This window comes from Dipodomys merriami, unplaced genomic scaffold, assembly GCF_024711535.1.
Source record: "Dipodomys merriami isolate MVZ:Mamm:240054 unplaced genomic scaffold, mDipMer1.0.p SCAF_65, whole genome shotgun sequence".
In the NCBI taxonomy this organism is placed as follows: Eukaryota; Metazoa; Chordata; class Mammalia; order Rodentia; family Heteromyidae; genus Dipodomys; species Dipodomys merriami.
The window spans coordinates 40,489-52,928 of record NW_027206235.1 but is presented as its reverse complement, the minus strand read 5'-3'; the positions used below and the strand labels follow the sequence as shown (position 1 = coordinate 52,928).

The window sequence follows — 12,440 nt, the reverse complement described above, 5'->3', positions numbered from 1 at the left end:
ATGCACACTTTATGTTGATTTTATTCGTCCTTCCCCCTCCAGGCTCCTTCCACTTCTGCTTCCACCTGCTGCTTGAGGCCCCAGGTTCGAATCCAGCCTCACACCGGGGCGGGGCCTGGTGGGGGAGGGGAGGCACAAGCTGCAGCCACCCGCGGGGGATCATGTGAGGCCCCGCCCCACGCCTCTCCTCATCCGAGCACCCTGGGAGGGGGTGGTTCCCACCTGCATCCTGGCCCGCGCCCCGGAAGCAGCGTCTGTGACCTCCAGACTAGAAGTAGGTGATGGCGGCACCCACCAGGGCCACGACCACCACGGACACGATGGGGGACACGACATGGGCCAGCGCGCTGCCTGGAGGGGGCGGGACTGGACCCGGAAGTGCGGGGGAGAACACACCCGGGAAGGGCGGTGGGGCGTCTCCCTGCAACTTCCGGTCGGGAAGTGCCCAGAAACAGGAAGTGAGCCAAGGTGAAGGGGGGGGACAAGGGTGCCTGACTGGAAGTGCTATCACAGCCTTGACTGGAAGTGTCCATGAACAGGGACCGGAAGTGCCCATAGTCAAGACCAGAAGTTGTTATATACTAGGGACCGGAAGTCTCCACAGTCAAGACCGGAAGTTCCTACACACTAGGGACTGGAAGTGCCCTTCCAATCAGGATCGGAAGTGCCTTTCCCATCAGGACTGGAAGTTTCTCTACACTAGGGACCGGAAATCACCAGTCAGGATGGGAAGTTCCTATGTACTAGGGACTGGAAATCTCCACAGTCTAAACCGGAAGTTCCTATACACTAGGGACCAGAAGTTCCCATAGTCAATACCAGAAGTTCTTATACACTAGGGACCGGAAGTTCCTCTACACTAGGGACTGAAAGTGCCCTTCCAATCAGGACCAGAAGTTCCTATACACTAGGGACTGGAAGTGCCCTTCCAATCAGGACCAGAAGTTCCTATACACTAGGGACTGGAAGTGCCCTTCCAATCAGGACCGGAAGTTCCTGTACACTTGGACCAGAAGTCCCCATAGTCAAGACCAGAAGTTGTTATATACTAGGGACCGGAAGTCTCTACAGTGAAGACCGGAAGTTCTTATACACTAGGGACCGGAACTCCCCATCGTCAGGGCCGGAAGTGCCCATAGTCAGGACCGGAAGTTCCTATATACTAGGGACCAGAAGTGCCCAGTCAAGACCGGAAGTTCGTATATACTAGGGACCGGAAGTGCCTTTCCAATCAGGACCGCAAGTTCCTATACATTAGGGACTAGCAGTCCCTAGTCGGAACTGGAAGTTGTTATATACTAGGGACTGGAAGTTCCCAATCAGGACTGGAAGTTCCAATACTCTGGACCGGAAGTTCACATACTGTCAGGAGTGGAAGTTCTCATGCAGGCCGGAAGTCCCAAGACAATCTGTACTGGAAGTCCCCAGGAACTCAGAGACCGGAAGTTCCTTTTCTCTCCGGACCGGAAGTTTGCACTGAGACCGGAAGTGGAGGCGGCAGCGGTCCTGAAGGCCGTGGGTCACACCCGGGCCCAGATCACGAGGGACCGGAAGTGGGGCGGTCGAGGGGGCGGGACTTACCTTGGGGGGGGTCTCCGTGGATCACATGTTCATTGCCAGCACCTGGGGGAGAGGGGGAGGAGAGACGCGGCCCTGGGAGCTCGGCCTCCACATCTGGGTCCCTACATCCGGGTTCCCTACATCCAGGTCCCTACATCCGGGTCCCCACATCTGAATTCCTACATCCGGGTCCCTCCATGCAGGTCCTTACATCTGGGTCCTTACATCAGGTCTCTACATCCAGGTCCCTACATCCGGGTTCCTTACATCCGGGTCCCTACTTCTGGGTCCTTACATCCGGGTCCTTACATCCAGGTTCCCTACATCCAAGTCCCTACATCCAGGTCCCTACATCCCTTCCTCCTCATTCGCATCTTCTACATCCGGGTCTCCTCCCCCTGCCTTGGTTTCCCTGTCTTACCGTGTGAGCCTCCATAGCCTCCACCGCCACCTGTGAACAGAGGGGGCGGGGTCAGCCCGGCTTCCACATCGGGTTCCCTACATCTGGGTCCTTACATCGGGGTACTCACATCCGGGTCCCTACATCTGTGATCCCATGTCTGGGTCCCTACATCTGGGCCTCTACATCCGGGTCTCCACACTGGGGTCTCCACATCCGGGTCTCTACATCCGGGTCTCCACACTGGGGTCTCCACATCCGGGTCTCCTCATCCAGGTCTCCACACTGGGGTCCCTACATCCGGGTCTCTACATCCAGGCTTCCACATCCGGGTCCCTACATCCGGATCTCTACATCTGGGCCTCCTCACTGGGGTCTCTACATCCACGTCTCTACACTGGAGTCTGCACATCCGGGTCTCCATACTAGGGTCTCTACATCCGGGTCTCCACACTGGGGTCCCTACATCCGGGCCTCTACATCTGGGTCTCCACATTGGGGTCTCTACATCCAGGCTTTCACATTCGGGTCCCTACATCTGGGTTTCCATGTCTGGGTCCCTACATCCGGGTCCCCAAATCCGGGCCTCCACACTGGGGTCCCTAAATCTGGGCCTCTACATCCGGGCCGCTCCATCCCCAGCCTCCACATCCGGGCCTCCCCCCCTTCCATGTCCTCATCTCCTGCGCCTGGCAGGGGTCGGGGCTGGGGTGGAGGCCGGCATCGGGGCGGGAGGTGACGTCTGCGGGGAGAGAGCAAGGGAAGATGGAGGCCGGCCTCCCCCCCTTACCCCCTTCCTTCCCCTGATCCCTGACCCCCCTGACCCCTCCTGACCCGCCCACCTCCATCCCGACCCGGGGGTCGCGGCCTGGGCGGGTTGAGCAGCTGCGGGTACAGCCCTGTGTGCCAGGAGTGGGCCATGCCTCAGCTTCCCCACCCTGAGTGGGCCTGGTGTGGGGAAGGGGGGGAGGACCGCACTCACCTGAGCTGGGCTTCGGGGTGGGATCTGCGGGCGAAGAGAGAGAGGGTGGTGACCCCTGACCTCCCCTGACCCCTCCCTGACCCCCCCTGACCCCTGAACCCAAGGCCTCAGTGGGTGGCAAAGGGTCACATGGGATTCAGGCCCACAGCTGGATCAAGGCCCCACATGAGGCCTAGCGGCCAGGGTGAAGCCATGGGGGGGAAAGGTGAGAGGTCAGGACTCACTGGGTCATCCAGGGCGTCGGCGAGGTCAAAGTCAGCCTGGCCTGAGGGGGGAAGAGGATGGGTGCTGGGGACGGACGGACGGATGGGGAGACAGACAGACACAGAGACGAACAGACAGACAGACCGAGAGGATGACACACGGACAGACAGACAAGGGATGGACAGATGATCAAGACAGGACAGACAGATGACAGAAGAAGCAGATGGACAGCCAGGTGGACAGAACAAGAGGCAGACAGACAGAGAGGAAGACATGGACAGAGAGGAGACAGACAGACAGACACAGGACAGATAGACCCAGACAGAGAGACTGAGAGGCAGGCAGACAGACAGACAGACACAGAGATGGACAGACAGACAGACCAAGAGGATGACACATGGACAGACAGACAGACAGAGCCAGAGGCAGATGGACAGACAGACAGACAATGAGACAGACAGAGAGGAGACGGACAGACACATGGACAGATAGGGGCCCAGACACAGATGGACCTGCAGACAGACAGAGACAGACAGATGCAGAGACCGAGGGACAGACAGACAGACAGACAGACAGACAGACAGACAGACAGACAAGGGATGGATGGATGACCAAGACAGAACGAATAGATGGACGGACAGACAGACAGGAGAAGCAGATGGGCAGCCAGGTGGACAGAAAGACCAAGAGGCAGACAGACAGACTGCGAGGAGACAGACAGCCAGACAGACCGAGAGGAGATGGACAGACTGACAGAAGCAGATGGACAGAGACACAGACAGACAGACTGAGACACAGATGGACAGACAGACAAACAGACACAGAGACAGACAGGCCAACAGGACCAGGCCCTGGCCTCCAACAACCTGGCCCGACCTGAAAATCCACTGCCACCTCCCCACCCCACAACCCCAGCCCAGCCCCACGCCCTGAAGGGGGGGACCCGAAACCACCAGGAGAGGGGGGGGAAACTAGAAACCACCAAAGAGGGACAACTGGAAACCACCAAACTGGGGAGGGAACTAGAAACCACCAAGGTGGGGGAACTAGAAACCACCAAAAAGGAGAGAACTAGAAATCACCAAGGGAAGAACTAGAAACCACCAAGGGGGGAGAACAAGAAACCACCAAAGAGAGTGGGGGAACTAGAAACCACCAAGGCCTCACCCCGGCCTCCTGGGCCCAGGCCGCAGAGCAGGGCGGCCAGCAGCAGCAGCAGCAGCAGCACAGGTCCTCCTTGAAACTTATAAGGCTATGGTCAAAGTCACCCTAAGCAGGAAAGTCCTTGAAACCCCTGTCCAAATTCAGTGCCAACAAAGCCAGAAGTAGAGCCGTGTGGCTTCACTAGTTGAGGCTAGCCTTGAGAAAAGCAGTTCATGGACTGTGCCCAGATCCTGAGTTCAAGGTCTGGGACTGCCAACAAACAGACATACACAACAATCTGTGCAGCCATCCAGCTAAAGCACGTCACCCTCTTGTCCCCAACTGAATTGGACAGAGTTCCCTGGGAAAGGGGCTGGGGGAGCCACTGTCATCTTGACTCTGCCCATTCTGCATGCATCACAGGATTCCGGCCACACCCCCATTATTTCATGGTTCTTTTTGACCAATGGGATACAAGAATAGTGGCCATGCCCACATTCCATGCTGCCTGGTAGATGGACTAGGCTCTATTAGAACACTCGGAGGCTGAGATCCACAGGGGGAAAATCCTGCCACAGGAGCATGGGCCCGCTGCAGGCACCCGGGCCACCAGGCAGCTCAGTGACAGACTGAGCTGGAGCCACAGGCCCTCTGCCCCATGAGCTGCCACCACAGCATGCATGGGGATGGGAAGAGGGACACATGGGCATCTGAAAAGAAAATCTGCTTCCTCCATGACCTACCTGATGAGGTGGACTTCCAGAGTCCAACAGGTGAGCTCCACCATTGATGCAGCCAGATTTCGGCACACATCCGAACCATCGAGGAGTCCCTCATGGTATGTAAAGAGCAGAGGTTGGTCTTGAGTGAGCTGTGTTGGGAGAAAGCCCAGTGCATGCACTGGCTGTCCCAGGAGAAGATGGAGAAGAGGACAGTGCTGTGGGAGCTGCTGTTGCTCCTCACAGGGGAAGGCACAGACAGCAGTCCCCAGATGCCAGCACAGGCTGAGCTCCCCACCACCAGCACTGCTTCAGATGTCTCAGGGCCTGTGGTAGGTGAAATGAGGGAGGAGCAGAAAGGTTTTGAAGAATTGCAACTTGAAGACAGCATGGAAACTGCCAGAGGAGAGGTCAGGGTTCCCGACCCCATAGTGGACTCCCCCAAGGAGTATGTCCTGCCCCAGATGCCCCACATCCAGATCTGCCCACAGCTCCCAGGCTCAGAGGAGGAGTGCTCCCCCACTTTCTCCTATAAACTGATGTGGATGATGACTCTCTATGTGACATACTGACTCTCATAAGCCTTGGCAGCCACCAGAAGTAGGTGGCCAGGTGGCTTTCTCTCAGGCCTCCATCAGCCGGGTGATGGGAAGGTTAAACTGGGGGTCAGGTAGGGCAGAGGCTGCCAGGAGGTGGCCCAAACTCAAGGGTTATCTAATGGCCCATTGGTGGCCAGGAAAGAGGCCCATGTTATGCTTATCACAAAGAATAAATTGTTTTCAAAGCAAAATAAAAAGCCACCAACAAAGATTTGTTCTTCCAGTCCTGGGGCTTGAACTCAGGGCTTGGCCATTGTCCTGAGCTCTTTTTGATCAAGACTGGCACTCTACCAGTTGAGCCCCACCTCCCTTTCCAGCCTTTTCTGTGTGGAATAGAACCCAGGGCTTCAGGCATGCTAGGTGACCACTCTACCACTGAGCCACATTCTCAGCTAGGATGATTCTCCCCCCTCCCAAACCCATATGGCAATTCCTCAGATAAATAGGAAGTAGGTGGTGGTGTATGCATCAAATACCTAGGCCAGCAGCCATCAGGCTTAGTGGGAAAAGATTGTAGTGTAGAAATCTCTGATTTTGCATGCACGTGGTGTGTGTGTGTGTTTGTGTGTGTGTGTGTGTGTGTGTGTGTGTGTGTGTGTGTGTGAACTCAGGGCATAGGCTCTATCCCAGAGTTTTCTTGCTCAAGGCTAGTGCTCTACCACTTGAGCCACAGCCCCACTTGCTTTTGGATGGTTAATTGTAGGTAAGAGTCTCAAGGGCTTTCCTGTCCAGGGTGGCTTTGAATCATGATGGGGGCCCCAAGGAAGCAAGAGTAAACACAACTCTCAAGTACTATCCCTATGGTGGGCTACTCCTGCACCCTGGGGGCCAGATGTGAAACATGAGGCCCTGTGCCATCATCCTCTAGAGTTCAATTTGGGGAAGTGACCAGAGCCAAGCTGACTTTTGCTCACCCTGATTGCTGATGCCAGAGCAGGTCTGTTCCACCCTAGGCCAAGAGAGCTCCTGGAAGCCTGGCTTACCACGGGCACAAAAAAGGGAGAGGTCAGCTCCAGGCTGAGCTAAGAGCCTTTGCCCACGGATACCCCAACTTGGCCTTACTTATCACCATAAGACCTGCCAAAGAACAACCCAAAAAAACAAAATTGGAGCTGTGCCTCCAAGTGGTAGAGCTCTAGCATTGAACCAAAGAGCTCAGGGACAGGGCCCCCAAGCTTTGAGTTCAAGACCCCAGCTGACCTTCCCCCATAAAACACAGGTTGTCTAAATGTGAATTAGTATGATTTGTGCAGTATTTCTGAAGAATGGTGATACTGAAGAAAGCACCCTAATTCTAATGACAGCTGAACTTGTGACATACAGCTATGTGCTGAGTCCTTCACAGGGCACTATTTGCTGGGTCCTTCCCACATGGGGAGTCCTCAAAAAGGTGCTGTTTGGTGAGTCATCCCAAAGGGTGCTATGTGCTGAGTCCCTGAGAAGAGTGGGCCATCCTGGGTTTTTCAAAGGGTGCTGTGTGCTGAGTCCATTACACAACGTACTGTATGCTGAGTCCCTCAAAAGGTGTGGTGAGCTACTGCATCCCAAAGGGTCCTGCTATGTGCTGAGCCCTTGCGAAGAGAGGGATGAGGTGAGTTTTTTGAGTGCTGTGTGCCGAGTCCTTTACACAGGGGGCTGTGTACTGTACTTCAAATGGTGCTGTTTGCTGATTGCTTCCACAGTATGGTATGTGCTGAGCCCTTCAAAATTGTTCTATGTGCTGATTTTTTTGAAGGGTGCTGTGCACTGGATGTTTTACACAGGGTGCTTTATACTCAGCCCTTCAAAGGGTGCTGTTTGCCGAGTACTCTACCCAGCATACTACATGCTGAGTCCTCAAAGGGAGCTGTGTGCTGAGTCCTTTACACAGGGTGCTTTGTGCTGTTTTTGGAAGTGTGCTGTGTGTTGAGTCATCCCAAAGGGTGCTATGTTCTGAGTCCTTGAGAGGTAGTTATCCCCAACACTCACACACACACACACAAACACACATACACACACAAGTTTCACTATGCACCTGCTTGGTGTGTGGAGTGGAGGGGGATGGAGGAGAGTCTCCTCCAGGGGTGGGGCTGAGGGGAGAGTTGATCTCCCGGACCAGTACTGGGGGTGGGGGGTAGTGCTGAGCTGAGGTAAGGCTGCAATTGCCATGGTCTGGAAGCCTCAGGGCCCAGTCAGGGCTGCAATTGTGGCCAGGGCTGGGGGGCTGGGCCCAGGGGAGGAGGGGCAGGGCCCAGGGGCACACTTTGGTGGCAGCAATGGCCAGGGGCCCAAGGGGGCAGGGGTGTGTGCGCAGCAGGGGCGGGTTGGCCCAGGAGAGGAGTGTGGGGCAGAAACAGAGCTGGGAGAAGAGCGAGCATGAACACAAGCACCAGTGGAAACGGCTTCAGTGGCTGGCGGCTGCTCCGATCATAGCGTGGGTCCTGGCCGGTTGCATAGAGCATGCAGAGCCTGCATGGCAGGCTATGGCCGCGTGTAGCCCCTCGGAGACGTAGCAGCCATGGCGGCCTTGAGTCTGAGGTCCTGGTTAGGGGAGCACGGGAGAGTCAGCAGCTGCTGAGGCAGAGACGGCGGCCACAGGGGAGGAGGCCATTGAGGGGGCGACAGCGGTTGAGGAGAAGGAGAAGAGGCTGAGCGCTGCCCGGCCATGCACCAGCAGACACCCCCGCTCCTTCCCAGCAGCGCTGCCTTTCAAACATGGTGCTGCAGGCTCGGACTGGTGGAGCCTCTTGCAGTCACCTGGCGGAGATGGCGCACCCCTGTGGGGCTTGTGGCCTTGACTTGGTCCCCGCCCCAGGTCCTCAGACTCAGGTCGCACACCCAGAGTCGCAGCCTACAGCTTCTCCCAGCAGCTCACGTGAGTGGCCGCCCTGCAGGCCAGCACCTGGCGTGACCCCTGCACCTTGTGACTCCACCACTCTACCCCTTCCACCCCACCCCCGCGGACCCTGAACCTTACCTCTCGCCTCCCCTCTCCTGTCCTACCTGCATCTCCCCAGCACCCCACAGTCCGCCCTGGCTCTGCCACAAATGCACCCCAGGGGTGGGGGTTGGAGCTGGGTGTTGACCTGGGGATCCCAACCCCATCCCTAGCATCCAGTGTCCCAGGAAAATGGGAGCTGCAGGGATGGGTGAGGAGCACCCATCCAGGGGCACCACAGAGCCCCTGGTCTGGAGCAGTGGGAGCCACACAGCCATGCATCTGCACCCTTCCTCTCCCTGGTGGGAACCTGCTGCCTTTAGTCAGAGATGGGGAGCAGCACCTCCACACCTGTCTTCTTAGATCTTTTCCTTTTTGCTGGGGAGGGGGGTGTTGGATACAGAAGATAGGCCCCCTTGCTGTGTGAGCCCTTATTTTCTGTGCTCAGTCACCCTTTCACCTGAGGACATTCCCAGAAGAGCCCACTAGAGAGGTGAGGGCACTGGGGTCAGATAGAAAGTGGATATTTGGGAGAAACACACACCCCCTCTGAGAAACATACACCAGCCTGTACCCCCAACCCCAGCTGTCAACAGTTCTGACTGGGTGATCACATTTCCCAGCTCTGCCAGCTTCTGGTAGTGCTCCCAGTCCATCTGGTCTCCTTGTCCTCCCCAAGAATCTGCCAAGTCGCCCCAAAGTATGTAGGCTGAAAGTAGGGACTCTATCCATGTATATAGACTTTAGGACCCCATCAAAGTCCCCAACAACGCCCCCACCCCAGGTCATACACAACTCTGGAGGCACCATGACCCCCTGCTTTGTTTTCTGTCCAGGCTCTGAGGAGCCATGTGTCTCGGGACTCCTTCACCCAGCGTCCTGGCCTAGGGTTTTGGTGAATGAGGAGTCAAAGCTGGATGTTCCCAAGAGGAAGGGGCTGGCAATGGAGAAAGGGGGAGGCAGGATGGTTCTGCATAATTAGAGCATTGTTCCCCTTGGGTGGTTGCCCCTGGTTCTGACAAGGGAACCCCTCTGCTCAAACTGGTACATTGCTCAGATGAGAAAGTAACAAACTCCAGAAAGGCACTGCTCTGAGTCTGTGTTTATGTGTTTGTGTGTTTGTGTGTGTGTGTGTGTGTGTGTGTGTGTGTGTGTGTGTGTGTGTGTAAGAGAGAGAGAGATGAGTCTTCTGTCACTGATTTAGATTTGTGTTTGTGTTTCTGTGTGTGTGTGTGTGTGTGAGTGTGTGTATGTGTGTGTGTGTGTGTGTGTGTGTGTGTGTGTGTGTGTGTTTGTTGGGAGAGCAGGGAGGATGAGAACAATGAAAATATATTTAAGTCACTGGGTCTAGAAAGAGCAAAAGCATTTTATTTGTTGTTCTTTTTTCATTAATGCCCATTAGGAGACCAGCCACAATTTTTGTTTTCTCTTTCACCGTTTCATGGCTCCTTTAGGGAAGGTTTCAGTAGATGTTCCTTTCCACCTCTTTCTTCCCCTTTCCTGCAGCCCACAGTAACTCCTGGGCCTGAATGGGTCTCCCCTAGGAGGCCTGTGTGAACCACAGACCAGTGTGGACACCTGCTCTTCTGTCTTCAGCCAGAAGGCTCATGAGGCTACTGTGACCACAGCCGCACTCTTCCAGCCAGACAGTCTGCTCTGGTGTGTATAGTTGGAGCTAATTCAAGGTTGGGAATGAGTCTGCCAAACATAAATAGGGAACGAGATGGGGGTAGTAGGGCAGGGGCTGTGAATCTAGGAGGGTCTGGGAAGTGACGATCGGTGTGACATGGCAGATGGTTCACCACGACCAAGGATGAGAGGGGAATCTTACCCAGGGTATTGGCGGTGTACATCTTGGCAGGGGGCTCCAGGCCCCCAATGGTGGCATGGATTCCCTCCAGGGGCAGTGTACTGGTGGGCAGTCCTCCCTGGAGTTCTGCAGACTCCAATCTGTGTCCCTCCTGGGCTGTTTCCAGCTGCGCAATGGTAGGCAAGTGTGTTCCCTCTGCTGGAGCCTACTTGGGATCAGGACATGGCAGTTACCTGAGGCTCTCTGAATGCCATTTTCTATAACCTGCTGTAGGCTGTCTGGAAGGAAAAGGGGACCACTGACTTTGGAACCCTTTAAGTTTGATTGGGACATGTGAAATGCCAGCTTTTCCAGGTTTTTTCCTTGAAGCTGGCAATTTCTACTAATGCTTGGGATTCTGGGTCAAATTAGATGGACCATTTCAGCCACCAAACAATGACATTCAAGCAGCACAAGCAGAGTTCCCAAGCCAGATGGTCTCCTGCTATGAACGTCGTGCCTTGACTGCCTTTCTCTGACAGCTGCCGATACTTCTCCACCTCTCTCTAGGGTGATCACTACAGTTGAGGATGTCATGGGGAGCAGAGATTGTGACCTTGTTATCTGCAGCCTACTAGCTGTGAGTAGAGACAATTCCCAGGAACTGTACTGGACTCTGGGAGATTCAGAGACCTGGGATGCCTCAGGAGTCCTATCTCTGGAACATGAAACTTGGGGGCCAGATATGGTGGACCATCCTGTCTGGCCCCAGGGAGTGGAGAGGAGGCCCCTTGAGCCAGGCTTTCACCTCAGGGCAACCTTGTTCACAGCTGAGTGGGGAATTGAGTGCCACACAGCTGGTCAGTGGCCGGACAGAGATCTTTGAGAAGATAGGCATCCCAGAGGCCCCAAAATACAGTGAGTACATCATGGCTCACATCCTTGGAACCAAAACAGTTAAGTGCGGTGGCACCAGGAGGGTGGGAAGAGGGAGGAGGTAGAACTGTTGGAGAGCTACATCAGGCTTTGCCCCCACCCAGGATGCTTACCTGAATTGGATGGGACTTTTCTGTAGTATTGTCATAGACAGATGCTCATTCGTTTATCCAACAAACTGTTACAGTGTGTGCCAGGTCTTGGTGGGGGAAGAGAAGGGGGTCATACAGGATGAAAGGTTCCAGTGCTGGTTCCACAGCACATGAAGAAATCGTGCAACAAGTGTAGGATTATGAAACAAAACATGGATTTCTTTCATCATTAACCTATCCCCATGAGGAAGGGGATCCTTCACTGTATTCAGTCTTGCAGCTGGGGAAAATGAGGCATTGAGAAGCCAGGTGACCTACTCATGACTTCCAGCTGACAGGAAGCTCAGCCTGACTTCTCTGCCATACTTCCTAGGACAGTGGGTGTTATTCAGTCCACTTCTTGTGGTGGGACTTCCACTTTTTCATTTTTGAGGCTTGAATTTGAGGCCTGGATGCTGTGCCTGAGCTCCTTAGATCAAGGCTAGCGCTCTACCACATGAGCCACAGCATCACTTCCGGTTTTCTGTTGGTTCTTTGAGTATAAGAGTCTCACAGACATTCCGGTCTGGGCTAGCTGTGAACCACGATCTTCATATCTCATCCTCCTTTGTAGTTACGATTATAGGTCTGAGCCACCAGCACCTGGCTTAAGTGTAATTCTGGCCCTCTCTTCCTCTTTCTTTCTCTCTCATCCCCTCCTCCCCCTCTCCTCTCTCCCTCTCTTTTTCTCTCCCTACTCTTTCCCTCTCTCTCTATCCCTCTCTCTTTCTCTTTCAGGAACTGGTTGAATAGGTGCTGGAGGAGGTGGCCCAGCATCCCCATGTGGCTGGAACCCAAGGTGTCCCTCTCATTCTGGAGGTGGGCTGAGGGTCAGGAGCTGTTTTGCTCAGCCTGTTGAACTAGCTTCATGAGGTAAGCCCCTCTGTACCCCGGCTAGACTGTGATGGCTATTCATTGTCCATCCCTTGATTCCTTCCTCACATCCCTCTGCTACACCGTTGAAGGAAAGTGGATGAGGAGATGTTGCCTTGTCCCCCTGCCCAGCACGATCCTGGGACTCTGACCCATACCCCCACCTATCTGGTCAGGGCCTGGCTAT

General features: G+C 55.0%; 2 long non-coding RNA genes across 3 annotated transcripts; one reads left to right on the top strand and one right to left on the bottom strand.

The window, feature by feature from the left end:
* Positions 1 to 3: 3 nt before the first annotated feature.
* Positions 4 to 4,437, bottom strand: LOC138815547 (uncharacterized). Of its 2 annotated transcripts, none has more exons than XR_011368361.1 (6): positions 4,314 to 4,437; positions 3,167 to 3,207; positions 2,943 to 2,966; positions 1,982 to 2,011; positions 1,364 to 1,623; positions 4 to 115 (listed from the first exon to the last, which is right to left on the bottom strand). It is a non-coding gene; the product is annotated as an uncharacterized lncRNA (long non-coding RNA). The 2 variants fall into 2 exon arrangements; XR_011368360.1 differs by having other exon boundaries at positions 1,582 to 1,623.
* A 276-nt stretch (positions 4,438 to 4,713) lies between these two features.
* LOC138815548 (uncharacterized) lies at positions 4,714 to 12,247 on the top strand. Its single transcript, XR_011368362.1, has 5 exons — positions 4,714 to 5,062; positions 10,031 to 10,183; positions 10,884 to 10,953; positions 11,144 to 11,231; positions 12,119 to 12,247. It is a non-coding gene; the product is annotated as an uncharacterized lncRNA (long non-coding RNA).
* The last annotated feature ends 193 nt before the right edge of the window (positions 12,248 to 12,440 follow it).